This window comes from Lepidothrix coronata, unplaced genomic scaffold (genome assembly GCF_001604755.1).
Source record: "Lepidothrix coronata isolate B3197 unplaced genomic scaffold, Lepidothrix_coronata-1.0 Scaffold77, whole genome shotgun sequence".
In the NCBI taxonomy this organism is placed as follows: Eukaryota; Metazoa; Chordata; class Aves; order Passeriformes; family Pipridae; genus Lepidothrix; species Lepidothrix coronata.
Window position 1 is genome coordinate 128,451 of NW_016690257.1, and position 16,253 is coordinate 144,703.

The window sequence follows — 16,253 nt, forward strand, 5'->3', positions numbered from 1 at the left end:
ACCAGGAGCCTCCATCCCACATTAGGAGCTTCCATCCTGTACCAGGAGCCTCCATCCCACATTAGGAGCTTCCATCCTGTACCAGGAGCCTCCATCCCACATTAGGAGCTTCCATCCCTCACCGGGAGCCTCCATCCCGCTCCCTCCTCGGCCCCAGCCCTGCCAGCTGCCGCTTTTGAGCCACACAAGGGCTTTTTGCTGGCTGACAGCACAGTTGATTTAAAACCAGCGGAATTATCTCCGTTACCAAAATAAAGCAGATCCTGGAACGGATGACTCAAAAGGCCTCTCCCCAAGCCGTAAATCAGAGCAGAAATGCAGCACCTCGCTGGGGCAAAGCACTCTGCCCTCTCAGTTTGGCACCTGTGGTCTTTTTTTTCCCTAGAAACAGAAGAGATGAGAAATCCAACCTGTGCCAGCACTTTGCTGGAAAGCTGAGCCTTTCCTCCCCAGGACTGCCATGGGTCAGGACTCTGCCTGTGTTATCACTGGAGGGGTTGGACCAAGACAAGCAAAAGCAGGATGGTTATTTAAAAAAAAAAAAAATTAAAAAAATACAGTAACAGCCCTAGAGTTGTTTTTTTTTTTATTGTTGCTGAGCAGACTGCATCAGGAATTTGCCCCAGAGGAGGTATGTGCAGCATGTGCCAGCAGGGAAATGGCAGAGCAACTGCTCCAACCCTCCACAGGCCCCAAGAGATAGGTATCTCTGCAAGAGAGAGCCTGATGTCCTCTCAAAACACCGCACTGGGATATCCCAGAGCTGGCCTGTAACCTCCCCCTTAATCCTTCTGGTGACAAATCTCATCCAGTTTATTCTGGGGGACGGGGCCCTGCGGATCTGCACGCTCAGCTTGGGCAAACCATGAAGACGGGCTCCATGGAGAGGAGAAGAACCTGTGTTTGTCTGCACAAACCCCTTGGCAAAGGGTTCCCACCCTCACTCCTCCCAGTACAGTCCCACAGCGATGGCCCCACGCTGCCACAGCCCCAGCACCAGCAGGAGAGACGCTCCCACAGCCACTGAGGGCCGGCAAAGCTGCCCGGGGAGGAGGCTTAACCTGTCCCCCCAGGCAGAAACATCCCCCCACGCCCCTCTCTTCCCCATCAGCAACACTGGGGGCCTGGGGGAGCTGCACCTCCACCACCTCGGGAGGAGGAGGGCGATGGCAGACATTGCCAAAATAATGCTCCCCCCAGGGCGCCAGGGCTGCCAGACCAAGGGGCAAGGCCACTGAGCACGGCCAGACCGAGCACACAGAGAACTGTAACCCACCCTAAACAGCCCTGGCTGTTCAGACCTCGAGGAGAACTAATCATACATCAAGGAGACTGCCCAGGTGCAGCACGGCACCATAAGCTTTGTGATATTCAACCACTGTTGGACCAGCCCTTGATCCAAGTCCACAGAGGCTTAGGAAGCAACGTCTCCTGGAAGATGCACATGTCTGAGTGCAGGTCTGAGCCATCCTGCAAGCCCAAACTGCTTCACTGCTCCTACAGACACAAGCCCTCCCTCACGGTCAGGTCTCTGTGCAGGGTGCACATCTCTGTCGCCCAGCCAGCCCCACACATCCCACCTGCCTGGGGGAGCGAGGCACGTCCTTCCCAAAGCCGGGAAGGATCACTCAGCATCCCAAAATTCCGCCTTTTTCTTGGTCTGACTCCATAAAGAGCAGGGCACAAGGTCCCACGCCCCCAAAGAGAGGCTGGAGACCAGGAATCCCACGTTATAAGCTTCCCACAGCAAAGCTTCTCCTCATCTACTCTGGGAAAAAGGTCTCTGCTGTTTTACTGCTTCCCAGAGATTTTGGGAGACCCTGGTGTGCAGCCATGGGATGCCAGCAAGGCTGAAAGCCAGCGGCAGAAATGTGCCAGCACCTTCAGAAACAATGCAGGGCATTTCCTAGAGAATTAAACTAAAAATACTGTAAATCCTGCTCCTAAAACACAGACCAAACAAACCCAAAACACACTCCCAGTGACTTTTAGCCACCCAGATAATAGATGGGGAATAAAAGGCTTTGCTGGACCACTGCTAAAGCTTGCTGTCAGTATAATCACCTACTACTATAATGAGATTACATGGATTAGCTGTATTTTAAGGAAACGTCAATGAACTGGACAGCCTTCCTAGGCAGGTTTTCAGAGCTGCACGGAATAATGCCGGAAAGACATCAAACCAGGAGGCTATTTTTAGGAAGCACTCCTCTAAACAACCCAGGTGGAGAGAGACAGCAGAGGCAGCAGAGGTGCGCTAATGCAGGCAGGAGCTGAATGAATGAGCGGTGCAGGGACAAACAGATTCACCCCCCCGGTCTCCCTTGGCCGAGCTGCACAAGAAATTAATTGAGCCAGACCCGAGCTTGCATTCCTCCCATGCTGTGCTGTGAAATGGACTCAAATGTTGGAATGAGCAGCACAGGACACACTGTGCTAAGGGAGGGAAGTGTGAGGCCAGGATGAATGACCCAGGATGAATGTGCTGGGGTTTGTGCCCAGTGCCCTCGGGGCACCTGCACTCCCAGAGGGGACAAGCCCCCAGGGGGCTGCAGACAGAGTTATTTCTCAGGAAAACATCCCCAGAATAAGCCTGAAATTAGACTTCATTATCATCATGGCATCCATCACCACGTGGGACCCAGCAGGGGATGCAGTTCACTGGGCTTGCCCAGCACTTGGATGAATAGGTTTGCTTTACAGTCATCACACTCTTGCTCAGAAAGCCCAGAGCTCTCATGTACTCTCTCTCATTTTCTCCCAACAGCACTCAAGATTTAAGAGGAACTCCCAGAGAATCCGTTTGTTTTTTTTTTTTCCATTGCTTTTTGTCCTTGGAGCTTACTTCTGCAAAATACCCGTCAACCATCCAAAATAAACCGGACACTGCACTGCCCAAAGTCCTTTAGTCTTCCAGGGTGGATCCAACCTGGAGCCCTGGGGACTGCAGCCTGGGTGTTTTGCTCCCCGTGTTCCATCCAGCCGTACCCCTGTGCCTTCTCTCTCGTGGTGACTCAGCCAGGGCTCGTGAATAAAACCCAATTAGGGATTTAACATCAGAGCAGCACAGCAAAAGGATGGCGCCCACCCCAGGCAGCTCACAGCCTGGGATCTTTAGCTCCCACCATGGTGAAGCTACAAAAATAACCCGTTAAAAAGCCACTTTAATTGCCTTGCCAGCGGTTTGCGCAAACCCCAGCTAACGCTTGAGGTAAAAACGAATTAAAAGCCTTAAACAGCAAATTATCTTTCATTCCTCCCACTTTTACCCTTACATTTTAATGGGGTCGTGGTGAGGGTGGGGAAAACAGATCCAGCCAGTCCTCCAGTTCCTCTGGGACAAGGACCAGGCTCAGTTCTGCTGGGTTTGCTCCACCACGGCAGGCACCCGGCGTGTTTTGGGGCACACCAGCCAAGCTGCTGCCTAGGCACAGTTAAGACAGCTGTGAAGTTGATATCCTTCATGCCAAGATGAGCCTTAACCGGGATCAGAAAATTTAGAGGGTGCAGCCATGCACCACAGTCCTGTGAGGTTCTGCTCTGTCCCACGTGGGGACTGTGCTCCTGAGACAGTGCAGAATCCCAGAAGACAAGGGGCTGATGAGTATGTCCCAAACACCAACAGCCAGGTGGCTGCTGAACTAACCAAGGATTGTTGGGAATAACAGCCAAGGATTGTTGAGAATAACCAAGGATTGCTGGTAATAATTGAGAAAGACCAGGATGTGGCTGAAGAAGGGGCCATGCAGAGGAAGGGCAGCACTTTTATGGGACAAACACCCTTGTTCTAGCTCCTGGAGATCAGCACGGCACAGGAATGAGGCCAAGAAATTGGTATGGACTGTAGAGGAATCAAGACCACCCAAGACTCCCAAGGCCTCTGAACCATTCCCAGAAAGGTGTGAGAGACTGTGCACGAGAAATAATTTGCATAAAAAGCCAGGAACTTCTCCCCAGGAACGGGAACACTTCTCTAAAGTGGTGCCCCCACCAAACCCAGGCAGCGCCCACAGGACCCTGGATATCCCATCAGCTGGATCAACCATCAGCCCAGCCAGGGCTGGTGATTTTTTTTTTCTCTCTCTTTCTTCCTTTCTCTCTCTCCTCCTCTTCAATTCATCCCCTTTCACCCCACCCCTTTATCCAAACCCGCTGCCATGTGCTCACACCATGAGGCCAGGACCAACACACCAATTCCCAGGCCGAGTGAGTAACTTCCCAGTAAAACTTTCGTGAGCTTTTTTTCAGACCCCCCGATTTTTGCTGTTCCTTTCAGCCACGAGCACCTACAAACCCTGGAGGGGTGGGGTGTCACAGGCAGCACTTTGTGTCCAAGCTGATCACAGCCCGGGAGGAGAAATGTCCCACCAACACACCTCTGGTGGAAAAAACCCAGACACGAGCTGGAGGTGAACACAGGTATCAAAGCCCGAATAGCACCTTGCAGGAGCACAGGGAGAGAAAGCACTGCCTGCTGCACAAGGATTTTGTGAACCAGGCATGATCCTGCCTCTGGGGTGCCCAGAAGGGAGGGAGGGGAGGGAGACAGCAGCTCCACAGCAAAACTGGGAGGCTGTGAAGGTTTGGGCTGGTTTGCTCTGTTTTCAGGCCTGATGCAGGGCTAGAGCAATGCAATTAAGGTCCTCTGCACCAGCCCGGGCTCTAGGCCCCCAGTGCCCAGCATCTGCCTGAATATTGCTCTGAAACACCCCCTCTGCTCTGCCCAGGGCTGTGAAAGAGCGATCAGGATGGAGCAATTTCACAGCCTTAATCCTTTCCTTCACTTTTGGCTCCAGTGGGCGGCAAGATAACCATTTTACAAAAGCAATCATGCCAAGAAAACCTGGCTGAGTGGTTTGGTTTGTAAAGACTCGAGCCTCGGAGACTCCCCCTTCAATCTCTACTGCTCACAAAAATGCTTATGTTCCTGAAGCATTTTGCAGCTCTTACAGCACTTCACTGGGATAAAGAAGAGCTGACACACATGTTGTGGCAATAAAGATTATTTTTGCTGTCTGAGTCGTAGCAGGCACATGAGATTTATTCAGATAAAAGAGGTCAGAGCAGGAAATGAGCTTAGATTCCAGGCTGTGAGTCCAAATCACCGGGAGATTTGGTGACTCCACGGGGGGACGGGCACCCTGCGCCCCCAGCAAGGGATGTTCTGTGTTTGGCATCACCCTCACGCCCTTCCCAGGGTCTGCAGGGCTGTCTGGCCTCCTCACCCTCATGGCACCGGTGAAACAAAACGGGTGAGAGCAGCACAGGTATCAACCCACACTTTTCCATGGGGAAAAAGAGATTTTCCAGACTTCGCCCTGACAGCTGCTGCGTTAATCCCGCGACTGCTCCTGGGACCTGCTGAAACACACGTTTCCACGCACTGAAAAGATGTTGCAAGTATTATAACCGGAATTTCCTCCAAGCTACTCCTCTTTTCTTCACAACACGCTCTCTCGGCCCATTTTGCTGCCTTTGAAGAGCAGACAGCAATTAGCTTTTCAGCTCAGAGATATGTGATTTTTTTTTTTTCATCCTCAGTCCTGTCTTTAACACGGGAGATCTCGGCATTTCTAATGACTCAAAGAGACCAGGAATGTAAAAGCCTTTCCCAAAAGCAGATTTGCCTCTCTGCTCTCCAAACAACACAAGATAAGGAGGTCCTTTAAGTGCTCTGATCAAACTCCAGCACGATCAGTGCCACTAACGGGTCTTGTTTGTGTCTGCACCACCCTCATCCTTTCCCCGCAGCACTTACATTCTGTTAATTAGTTGGTATTTACCAAAAACCCGCTTGTGTGTCACCTGCCTGGAGGTGAGCAGTGATGCCACTGGAGCCGGAGGGACACACAGATGGCACAGGCACCTGTCACATGCCCCACACCAAACAGGTATTTTGGGAGCAGGTGCAGCCACCTCGTTACCCTCAGCATTTTTGCTTCCTTTTCAAACAAGCAGAACATGCCCCTGTGTCTAATAACAAGGGCAGGTCAGACTGGAGTGAAGCTGAAACGTGAGACAAGTCAAAAAGTCGGCCATATATCAAACACTGATATTTTCTGGCAAACGTAAAGGCCGTCAAGGTGCCCTCTGAGACTTCCCTGCCCCTCATCCGAGCAGAAAGGAGACGACTCAGAGGAGATGGCACCGTGCTCGTCGCGATCCCCTCACGGCCACCACTTACGGCTCGAGATTTGTTTTTCTGAAAGAGCCTCATCAAATTTCCCATTTCCTTGATTCTGTTGCCACAGAGTCCAAAACCGACCTCGGGTGTGAGCAAATACAGGAGAAAGAAGAGAAACGTTCAATTCTGAGTTAAACTGCGTCCCACTGAAGTTAAGCAAGTGGTGGCACAGGCATGAAGGAGGGAAGAACACATTCCAGCTCCTGCTGGGTGCAGCTGGATGCACATCTGCCCCAGTCCTGCAGCATCCCTTTCAGCCTACAGCAACTCCACGAGCTACAAGACCTGACTCTCTCCATCCCACAGGCACTTCTGCTTCACAGGGCTTCCTTTTTTGGCTCCCCCAGGAAGAGATCCCGGCCACCCATTCCCTGCTCCCACCTTTCCTCAGCAAGAGGACAAGCCTTGCCAGCCTTCACAGATACAGCAGCAGCCTGCTCCATCCTTACTGCCTTACCAAAAGCACGTCATTATTTCTAATTTATGGCATTTCTGCATTTATGACCATGCTCAGCCGGGGAGATGTGGGAGGAAACTAAGGCTGTCCTGCTCATTTCAGGCTCTGCCTTTCTGAAGTCGATATGACCTCGAATTTAAAAAAAAGAAAATAAAAAAGAAAACGAACAAACAAAAACCATGGAGAAATCAGAATTCCCAGAAATTAAATAACTGCAATTCTTAAAAAAAAAAAAAATTACCTGAAATGTTCTCTGGGTCAGATTCACTTCTTGTAAGAGAGATGCAAGGCAGTCATGGAATTATAGAATGGTTTGGGTTGGAAGGGACTGTCAAATATCGTCTCATTCCACCCCCCTGCCATGGACAGGGACACCTTCCACTAGACATGGTTGCTCCAAGCCCCATCCAACCTGGCCTTGGACACTTCCAGGGATCCAGGGGCAGCCACAGCTTCTCTGGGCAACCTGTGCCAGGGCCTCACCACCCTCATAGCCAACAATCCCTTCCCAGTAGCCCATCTAACCCTGCCCTCTGGCAGTGGGAAGCCATTCCCCCTTGTCCTGTCCCTCCATCCCTTGTCCCAAGTCTCTCTCCAGCTCTCCTGGAGCCCCTTTAGGCCCTGGAAGGGGCTCTCAGCTCTCTCTGGATCCTTCTCTTCTCCAGGTGAACCCTCCCAGGTCTTGGCCTGTCCTCTGATCATTTTTGTGTCCCTCCTCTGACAGAGGATTCGCTCCTGTTCACACATCAGGAGCTCCAGCACACCTGTGATGGGATGTGATGAAGTTCCACGCCCCCAGGGACACAGCTCAGGTCCCGGGATTACCCTCCCGGGCTCAGGTGTAGACCCTTCCCCACCCAGCCATCCCACCACCACTCTTTGGGTGCGACGTGGGCATTTGGCCCCTTCAACCCTGAAACCAAACCAGGAGCACACCAACCTCTCAGGACACCTGTGGGGAGCGGGGAAAAGAGCCCAGCACTCAACCCAGTCCCAGTATTTCAAGCTGCAATACTGACAGAAAGGCAAAGACACTTCTTTTTTTATTTTTTTCTCGTCCCATTCTCCTTGATCTCATTTTAATTGGAACCGGTCCCAGCTCAATCAGATCCTGAGAAGCCCAGCACCTACTCTCTGTCCTTGAAGTCATTTAAAGCCAGGACCTATTTCCACACTGGCATTTCCAGCCCTGCCCCCTCACAGCAGGCAAAGGGTTTAATTTGCCTCTACCCAAAGGCACTTTCTCATAGTTCAGAACTTTCCATATTTCACAGGGCAGGGCAGGGGGAGTTAACGGAGCACAGAGCCCCAGCAAGGAGCTGGGTACAACTGGTGCTGTGACAGCAGGTACAGGATGATATTCCACCCTGACCCCAACCAAACATGGTCCTGCCTCCCCTCCTCCATAAACCCACACGGTTTGGGGCTGGGAACACCCTCAGCTCCTCTCAGAGGGATCACAGACACCCAAGTGAGAGATGGGGAAGGTGGAACAACTCCTTCCTGAAAGGCTCATGCCTCCATAGCTGGTATTCTGCATTTTCCCAGCCCCACCTCACTTTTGGGCAGGAACAAGCCTCTCTGAGAGTCCGGAGATGATCTGCACAGTTTCCTTTAGGAAGGGATTGTGGGAGAAGGGCTTAGGAAGCCTCCAGTCGGTACTCCAGCCTTTACCCTGAAACATGAAATTTGATTGGCCCTTTTATCTTAGTTTACATAGCTGACTGTTGCAGGTGCATCAGTTACCATGGAATTAACACTGCTGTAAAACCAGGTGTAGCCAAGAATTAAATCGTGCAAACAATCCGAGCAGCTGGGACAGATGGACACCCAAGGTATCAGCCTAGGGGATTGTTTGCTCTTCCCCGAATCCAGAGGGGTCCTAACACGAAGCTGAGGCACAGCCAGGTCACTTCCTTAGGAAATCATAAGGACTCGGGGTCTCCCATCACTCAGCCTGGGAAGTAAAACCACGGGTCAGGGCAGTTGGTTTTTATTTACCAGCAGTTCACAGCAGGTGAGGACAGCACCTGGGTGCAAGAGGAGACACACGACTAAGGACACAAGGGCAGGACGCAGGTTTCCAGGCAGACCCAGCCCGGATCCCGGGAGGGGACCGCTCTGCCCGCAGGGAGCGGCTGCGCAGCCGGAACGATGCGGGAGCATCCCCGCGGTGACCCGGCAGGCAGGCACACACCGGGCACTGCTGCTCACACGGACACGGGCACTCCGAGAAGCTCCTTCCCCAGGTTCCCCCGCTCCTTCCCTTCCTCCCAGGAACGCCCCGAGGATAAGCAGGAGCCGTGTAGCTCTGGGCTGCGGCAGCGGCGTGGGCTGGGCGGCTTCCTACGGAGATGACTGTTGTGTATAATATAGAAACTGAGCTGCTTGTTCCAAGCACAACCACGCCGGCTGCTTTTTAAAGACAGGCTCAGCTTGGGTGGAAAGTGCTGCAGGAACACGCAGCGTTATTTCCTCCCGCAGCCTCCAAGCCAGGGGAATTTTTCAGGAGCCGAGATTTGGGAGCTTGTTCCGCTCCTGACCCGGCTCCGGTGACAGGGAGTGACGGCAAGGTCACCCTGCCACCTTCCAGCGGGGCTAAAATCGGCTCCTGTAAATCCTCACATGCAATTCTGCCTGGAAAGCCCTCAAAGCAGATCACTGTTTAATCTTGCTCTAGCACTGACCAGGCTTCCCGGTGCCAAGCCTGGGCTGCACCAGTCGGCACCGTGCCCGCTTGGGAGAGCACAACTGGTGAGGTCTGGAGGGTGTAGTGGTCATTTGGGACAGGAGCATGAGGACACTGAGGCACAAGACTCGGTGTTGAGTGTGTCAAAATAATTCACCCATGGGGAGTGTGTGATTTCTTTCTGCAGTGGTGCCAAAGACATTCATCTTGCCACTATTCATCACCTCCATACGCCCAGAGGGGCAAATAAAAATCCCACAATGCAAACAACTAAAAGATAATCAACACCAAAGCCAAGGAGCACACCAGTAGGTCTTCTGGATGATAAGTCACTGCTGGCACACGGGAGCAGGTCACACATTTCAGTGTTAATTGCCCATGGAGTAGCAGCAGGTTTATGTGACAAGGATGAAGCCAAAATGAAGTGCCATGTCTAATGCAAGTCTTCTATTATAGTTTCTTTCTGTTTCCCCGCTAGTCACAGAAACATGCCCAAAATAATGGCAGCAGTGTCTAAATTTGAAAGGGTAAATTTCACAAAGCCCAAAGCAGCTGTTGGCATCACTGAGAGTAAGGGAGCCGCTTAAAGCTTCCACCAAAAAACTCCAGAAGTTACAAACACGGAGAAGCAGCAGGATTTAAACAATGAAAGTGCCATTCTGGCAAAAAATGAGATGTGGAAAATGCATGGAAACGTGATCTTTCTAGGCACAGAAAAGGAGAAAGAAACGGCACTGGAAAAGAAATGTCCAAGGTCGGTGACTGATGAGAACCTCTAAAAGAATCCATTAAATCTCTACAGCCAACAGAATTAATTGTAAAATAAGGCACTTTTTAAGCATGCTAGGAATAGAGAATTAGATAGCTGCCAGATTCACTACTAGGCACCATCAGTAAAACTGGAAGCGAGCGTTGTGCTGCGATGGGATAAAACAGTTACCGAAGAGGGTGAGAGAAACCCAGCCTACAGATTAACCGTGTGCACCCCGTTGTGCAAAACAGGGTCTTTCCCAACAACTTCCCGTGCAACCTGCCCTAAAGCCCCTTAAAACCCCCTTAATGACGGGAATTTCAGTACTGAGGAACGTCTGCCAAAATAAAGCATTTTAAAACCAACCACTGAAACTCAGAAACTTCGTTTAGCCACAGTATTTAGGTGAAAGGCGGGAGCAGCAGGCAACCCGGGGTCTGCTCCAGCTACAACAGCAGGACAGGAATTTCAGGTAAATACACGAACCGGAGACTAAAAATACAATTCCTATCAGCCAGCTGAATTTCCTGGAATTAGCTCTATTTAGAAGAGTTATTATCTATCTAAAAGACATTATTACTGCCTCGACCCAGCGTTTGCCCGTGTTCCAGCTCAGAATATTCTGTGATTCTCCAGGGCACGTAATATTTTGAGGATGAATCTCGCAGCAGGTGTAACCAACCCCACGCATGTTAGGTGTGTGCTGGTACAGCCCCCAGCGTGGCTGCTGGTAAGTGAGATCAGAGAGGGAAAACAGCACCAAAGCACCGTCTTTTGGGATTTTTGTGGCTGCTCAGTCTCATCTGCGATTCCTTCTGGGGGATTATACTAAACACAGATCTGTAACACAAGAAAACCCGCAGTAACTAAAGGATGGCTTGCTGATGACACAGTTGCATGAAGACCTAAATCAGCTCAGTGGATGTCACAGTGGTCCAACAGACCATGTTTTCGCGTCGGAATGTAACACACAAGGCCAGGGAAGGGAACTCTGCCAGAGCCAGAAAAGCATTTGGGATGAGCGTGGGGCATCTCTTTTGCATAATGCATGGGAGCAAAGCCAAAGCCAAAGCAGGTCCTCGAAGGTGCCAATTTCCAATGGGAAATACATCCACAAAGAGTCAAAAAGCGAGCTGACACCTACGCGTGGCACAGCCAAGGTCGTGGCTGCCTCCAGGCAGGGACCTGGGCAACGTGGTCACACCAGGGGCATCCCAAGGGTGGCCACAAAAAAAGGTACACGGCAGGAGCCTCTCAGCACCTTCATACTCCCGAGGAGCAGGTGAAGAGGTGACCCATCACTGCGGGTTGGGAGTGAGGAGTCACATTTGTGACAAGGACACAACAATACCCCCCCCCTCCGCAAGTCAAAGCTAGCAAAGTTCAACCTTGAAATGAGATAGCATCTCTCCAGAGTGAGAGCAATTAAATGTTGGCACAAGGTACTGGGGGGAGGGAGGGGGTGGGACGACTCACCACTGCTCAGAGCCATTAACACAAAATTAACAGCCTGGTTTTTTAACCCAGACTTCTGTGTCTGCAGGAGGATGAGCTGAAAACGCTTCCCTGCAGTTGCATTTCTGCAGCACCTCTCCCCCACCTGGGGACGTGGAAAGTTTCAGAGGGTTTTTTTTTTATGCTTCAAGAGAGTGCGGAGTGGTTGGGGAAGAGCGGGGTCATGCTAAAAAAGGGAAAGATCCAAGGCAAAAAGACGAAACCCCAAAGTTTGCAGGCACCAGGTGAGATTTATCTCACTTAAATTTAGACCTCTCGAACTCAGATACCCAAGTCACAACCAGCACCCTGAAAACCCTTTGCCTGCGCTGTGTATGAAGCTTTCCAAAGGGTGAAACGTTTCCCATTTGGGAGGTGCCTGTATCCCCCGCTTGGTGAGGGGAAGCTCAGAACAGTCGCCTTCAGATGCCCAAGCAAGGGCAGACAAACGGCACCTACTGAAACAGCTTCAACTGCAAGTTGCCTCATGCCACCTGCAAAACTGAGAGTTTAGTTCAGCTCATAACACCAGTTCTGGCGATTCTGCCCTGCTGCCCAGCACCCCAGAGCAGAAGGAGAAGCTAATCCAGCTCCTGGAGGCAGGTCTTCACATCTCTGTTCTATGTGTAAAGAAAAGGTAAACAGAGACCATCTGCATGGAGGACTCAACCTGGAGAGCTTGAGGTTGGCCAAGATGCTGGCAGCTCAACGTCCTTCTCTCTGAACAGGGGTTATTTGATTGGGATTGCAGATTTTATCAGTCCTCACTAACAGGGTGGGCTGCAGCTGGAGGAGGGAAGGACTGCTGTGAATCACAGTCACAGAATCGTTTTGCTTGGAAAAGCTCTCTAAGACCACGGAGTCCAAACATTAACCCAGCACTGCCCAGCCCACCACTAACCCGTGTCCCCAAGGGAGCCTGATCCTTTGCTTTGGCTCCAGGGCGAGGGCAGAAGCTCACAGAGATGGTCCTCCCAAGCACAGCGGAATCAACAGAACATGGATGATCGTGCCCCTTTACCCTCTCCTCCTCTGCAGGGAGGGGGAATGCTGATGTTCACCTGCTGGGTGTGAGATTTTTCCTCAAAATATTCAGCATAAATCTAGCCCTTACTCCTGCAATATCCTCACTACAGTCGTGGTCTCCCTTTCCCTGCAGCCCTTCACCCACACACCTCCAGCTTGTCACCTTCAACCTGACAGACACCTGTCCAGCCAAAAGGAGGAAGGGCATTGCAAGTCTGAGTTGCAGATCTCAATCCCATGGTCCCCAGGTCTGGTTCTGCAGGAGGCTGGGCTCCTGCTGCAGACCAGGAGAGGGAAAAGCACTCCGTGTCTGCTGGGAAGTTCCCAGCGCCAGATAGGATTAGTCGTGTCTAATTAACTGTGAGGAGCAAGCAACACAGAGCCGAAAGCAGAGACAGAGACCCCCTCAGCAGCAGCCAGGCTTTGCATGTCCACTCCAAGCCGGCTGCTTCAACAAGAGAAGCCCCTGATATTGCACATCACCTTCACCAGCCGTGACATTCCCTGAGCACACAGGTAAGACACAGGCGACAGAGGTACCTGAACACCTCCAACACCCAGAAAAGGCTGAGCTCAGGGTGCACACCAGGGGGACCCTCTGCCCTGACCAGCCCCACACCTCTGGGCTGGAGGTTGCATCCGGGCAGCTGTGTGGGGACAGCCCCCAGGGTTGGGTTTCCTCCCCCCCACTTTCTGGTACTCACACCACATCAGCCTGGGATGGATCTTCCCGAGGTGCTGTGCCTCCTGTCACGGCAGCCAGACACACCTTTCCCCGCACACCGAGCCTGTCTGATGCCATTGAAGCCTGGGCTGTCAGCACCTGCCACCTCCACCCGAGGGTCTGGCTCAGGTGAGAGTAAATAACATGACCGAGAGCAAACGCAGCCTGCCTTGGATGGGGGGAGAGCGAGGGAAACAGGTTTATTTCTCCAGACACAGGGAAGGGCTCCGGGGACCTGCTGGGCACGCGGACACGAGCTCAGCTGCAGGTTTACCTGTGCAAGCCCACCAGTCTGTATATATAGACACTTTGGGCACATACAGACACAGACAGATCCACAGGGCACATATAGACACACAGGGCATGCAGAGACACACAGAGCCTGTACAGACTCACAGGGCACATACAGACACACACAGAGCCTGTACAGACTCACAGGGCACATACAGACACACACAGAGCCTGTACAGACTCACAGGGCACATATAGACACATAGGGCATGTACAGACACACAGAGCCTGTACAGACTCACAGGGCACATACAGACACATACAGCATGGACAGACTCACAGGGCATGTACAGACACATAGACAAATAGGGCACATACAGATGTGTGGAGCCATGGGGCACATATAGACATACATGGCACATATAGACCCATAGAACACATAGAGACACACAGTTCACACAGAGACACATAGAGCCCATATAGACACACAAGGCACGTACAGAGAGCACATACTGACACACAGAGCCCATATAGACCCCTAGAGCACATACAGATACATAGATATAGATCCCTCGATCACACACAGATAGAGCCCATATAGACCCCTAGAGCACACACAGACACATAGAGCCCGTATAGATCCCTGGAGCACACACAGACACACAGACCCATATAGCGCACAGACCCATATAGCGCACAGACCCATATAGCGCACAGACCCACGGGGCACGTACAGACACACAGGGCACACACAGACACAGACCCCGCACAGCCCCACCGGGCACACAAAGACCCACCGAGCCCGCACAGAGCCGGGTAGCAGCAATGCCTGTGCATCCACCCGCCCTCTCCAGCAGCGAGCCGGCGCTCCCGCGGGTTCCCATCCCGGGGAGGGGGGTCTCGGGCACGCCCGGCTGAGCCGCGGCGAAGGACGAGGCGACACCGGCACCGCTCCCGGCGGGCGGTCCCGCACGGGGGACACGGACCCGCTCCCCCCCCGCACCCGCTCCCGCTCCCTCCCCGGTACCGCGCCCCGCGGGGCTCGGGGACAGCGCGGGCAGCGCCGGGGCCGCCGCCGCACTCACCCACCGGGGCCGCTCCGCCGCACTCACCCACCGGGGCCGCTCCGCCGCCGCTCCGCCATGGCCCGGCCGGCACCGGCACCGCGCCCGCCCCGCCTGACGTCACGCACCGGCCCCCGCCGCGCGGGGGCACCTGCGGGGGGCGGGACCGGGCGGGCGCTGCCCGACAGACCGGGGGGGCCGCGCACCGGGACCCCCGGCAGCCCCGGCGGCAGCCGCGCCCCCGGCCGGCACCCCCCTCGCCGTCCCCGGGAGGAGCAGCCCCAGGCGCCCTGTCACCACCCCCTCTCCCCCGACATCCCCGGGAGGAGCAGCCCGAGGGGTCCGGTCGCCCCTCGCCATCGCCGGGAGGAGCCGCACTAAGATCCGGTCCCCCCTCGCCATCCCCAGGGGGAGCAGCCCGAGGGGTCCTGTCGCTCCTCGCCATCCCCGGGAGGAGCCGCCCCAAGGTCCGGTCCCACCTCGCCATCCCCGCGAGGATCTGCTAGAGGGGTCTGCTCCCCCCCCCCGCCCTCCCCAGGAGGAACGGCCCCAGGGGTCTGCTCCCTCCCCCCTCGCCATCCCCCGGAGGAGCCGCCCCAAGGTCCGGTGCCCCCCCACCATCCGTGGGAAGAGCCGGAAAGGTCCGGTTTCCCCCGATATCCCGGAGAGAAGCCGCCCCAAAGCCGGGATACACCCCCGACACCTCCGGGAGGAGCCGCCAAAGCGGTCCGGTGCCCCCCGACATGCCCGGGAAAAGCCGGGAAGGTCCGGTCCCCCCCCGCCCCGACATCCCCGGAAAAAGCCGCACGAGGGATCCGGTGTCCCCCCGCCATCCCTCGGAGGAGCCGCCCAGAGGGGTCCGGCCCCCCATCCCCAGTCCCCATCCCCCGGAGGAGCCGCCCCAAGGTGCGGTGTCCCCCAACACCCCCGGGAGGAGCAGCCAGAGGGGATCTGGTTCCCCTCTTCTTCCATAGCCCCTGCGAGGAGCCGAGGGAGGGGGACCCTACCTGGCCCCCACCTCAGGGCATCTCTCACAGCAGAGGGGGGTGGGCTGGGGCAAACCCCCTCGCTCAGACCCTCCAGGGTGGGCTTTCTGCCCTTTCCCCTCCCTGGACCCAACGTGTATTTGCTTCTCAGCCGTAATGTTTGGGTTTCCAGGTCTGCACCAAGCCAGTGTCCCTGTGGGACCATTCCAGGTTACCTGCTTTGGCCCCTGGAGCACAGCAGTGTCCTCGTGTCCCTCTGTTTCCGAGGTCTTCCCAATGGAGAAGGTGTAATGGATCACAGGTGAGGCAGCTGAGCTCCTCCCACCCACGAGTGGCTTGACCCACTGAGCAGCCTTAAAGGAAGAAAATTCGCTGTATGCTATATTTACAGTGTGAAAGAACAATTAAAGGAAGCTGCTTCAACAGTCTAAGTGGAGGAAGCACGATAGCTCAATAGTTATTGATCGCCTCCAGACAAGTGTGCTGCTTTGTTAGGGCTGGAGGAACCAAGCCTCCCTCGCCTGCTGCAGGGGAAATGGTGAGGAAAAATAAAAGAGAAAGGGCCCTGGTAAATTAAAACTCCTGGGGAATTACACGGGAGGAAATGGAGGTGTATAAACAATTGTTGGTAGTATAGGAATCTGTGA

At 53.9% G+C, this 16,253-nt stretch overlaps 1 protein-coding gene across 6 annotated transcripts in view; it reads right to left on the bottom strand.

The window, feature by feature from the left end:
- MAPK4 (mitogen-activated protein kinase 4) overlaps nt 1-15,842 on the bottom strand; it is a 45,791-nt gene extending 29,949 nt beyond the window's left edge. For 3 of the 6 annotated variants that reach the window (XM_017819806.1, XM_017819802.1, XM_017819807.1), the window contains exon 1: nt 14,669-14,714. The gene's annotated coding sequence lies outside the window, so the exon portion shown is untranslated. The other 3 variants (XM_017819805.1, XM_017819804.1, XM_017819803.1) reach the window with 3 other exon arrangements.
- Between the last annotated feature and the right edge of the window lie 411 nt (nt 15,843-16,253).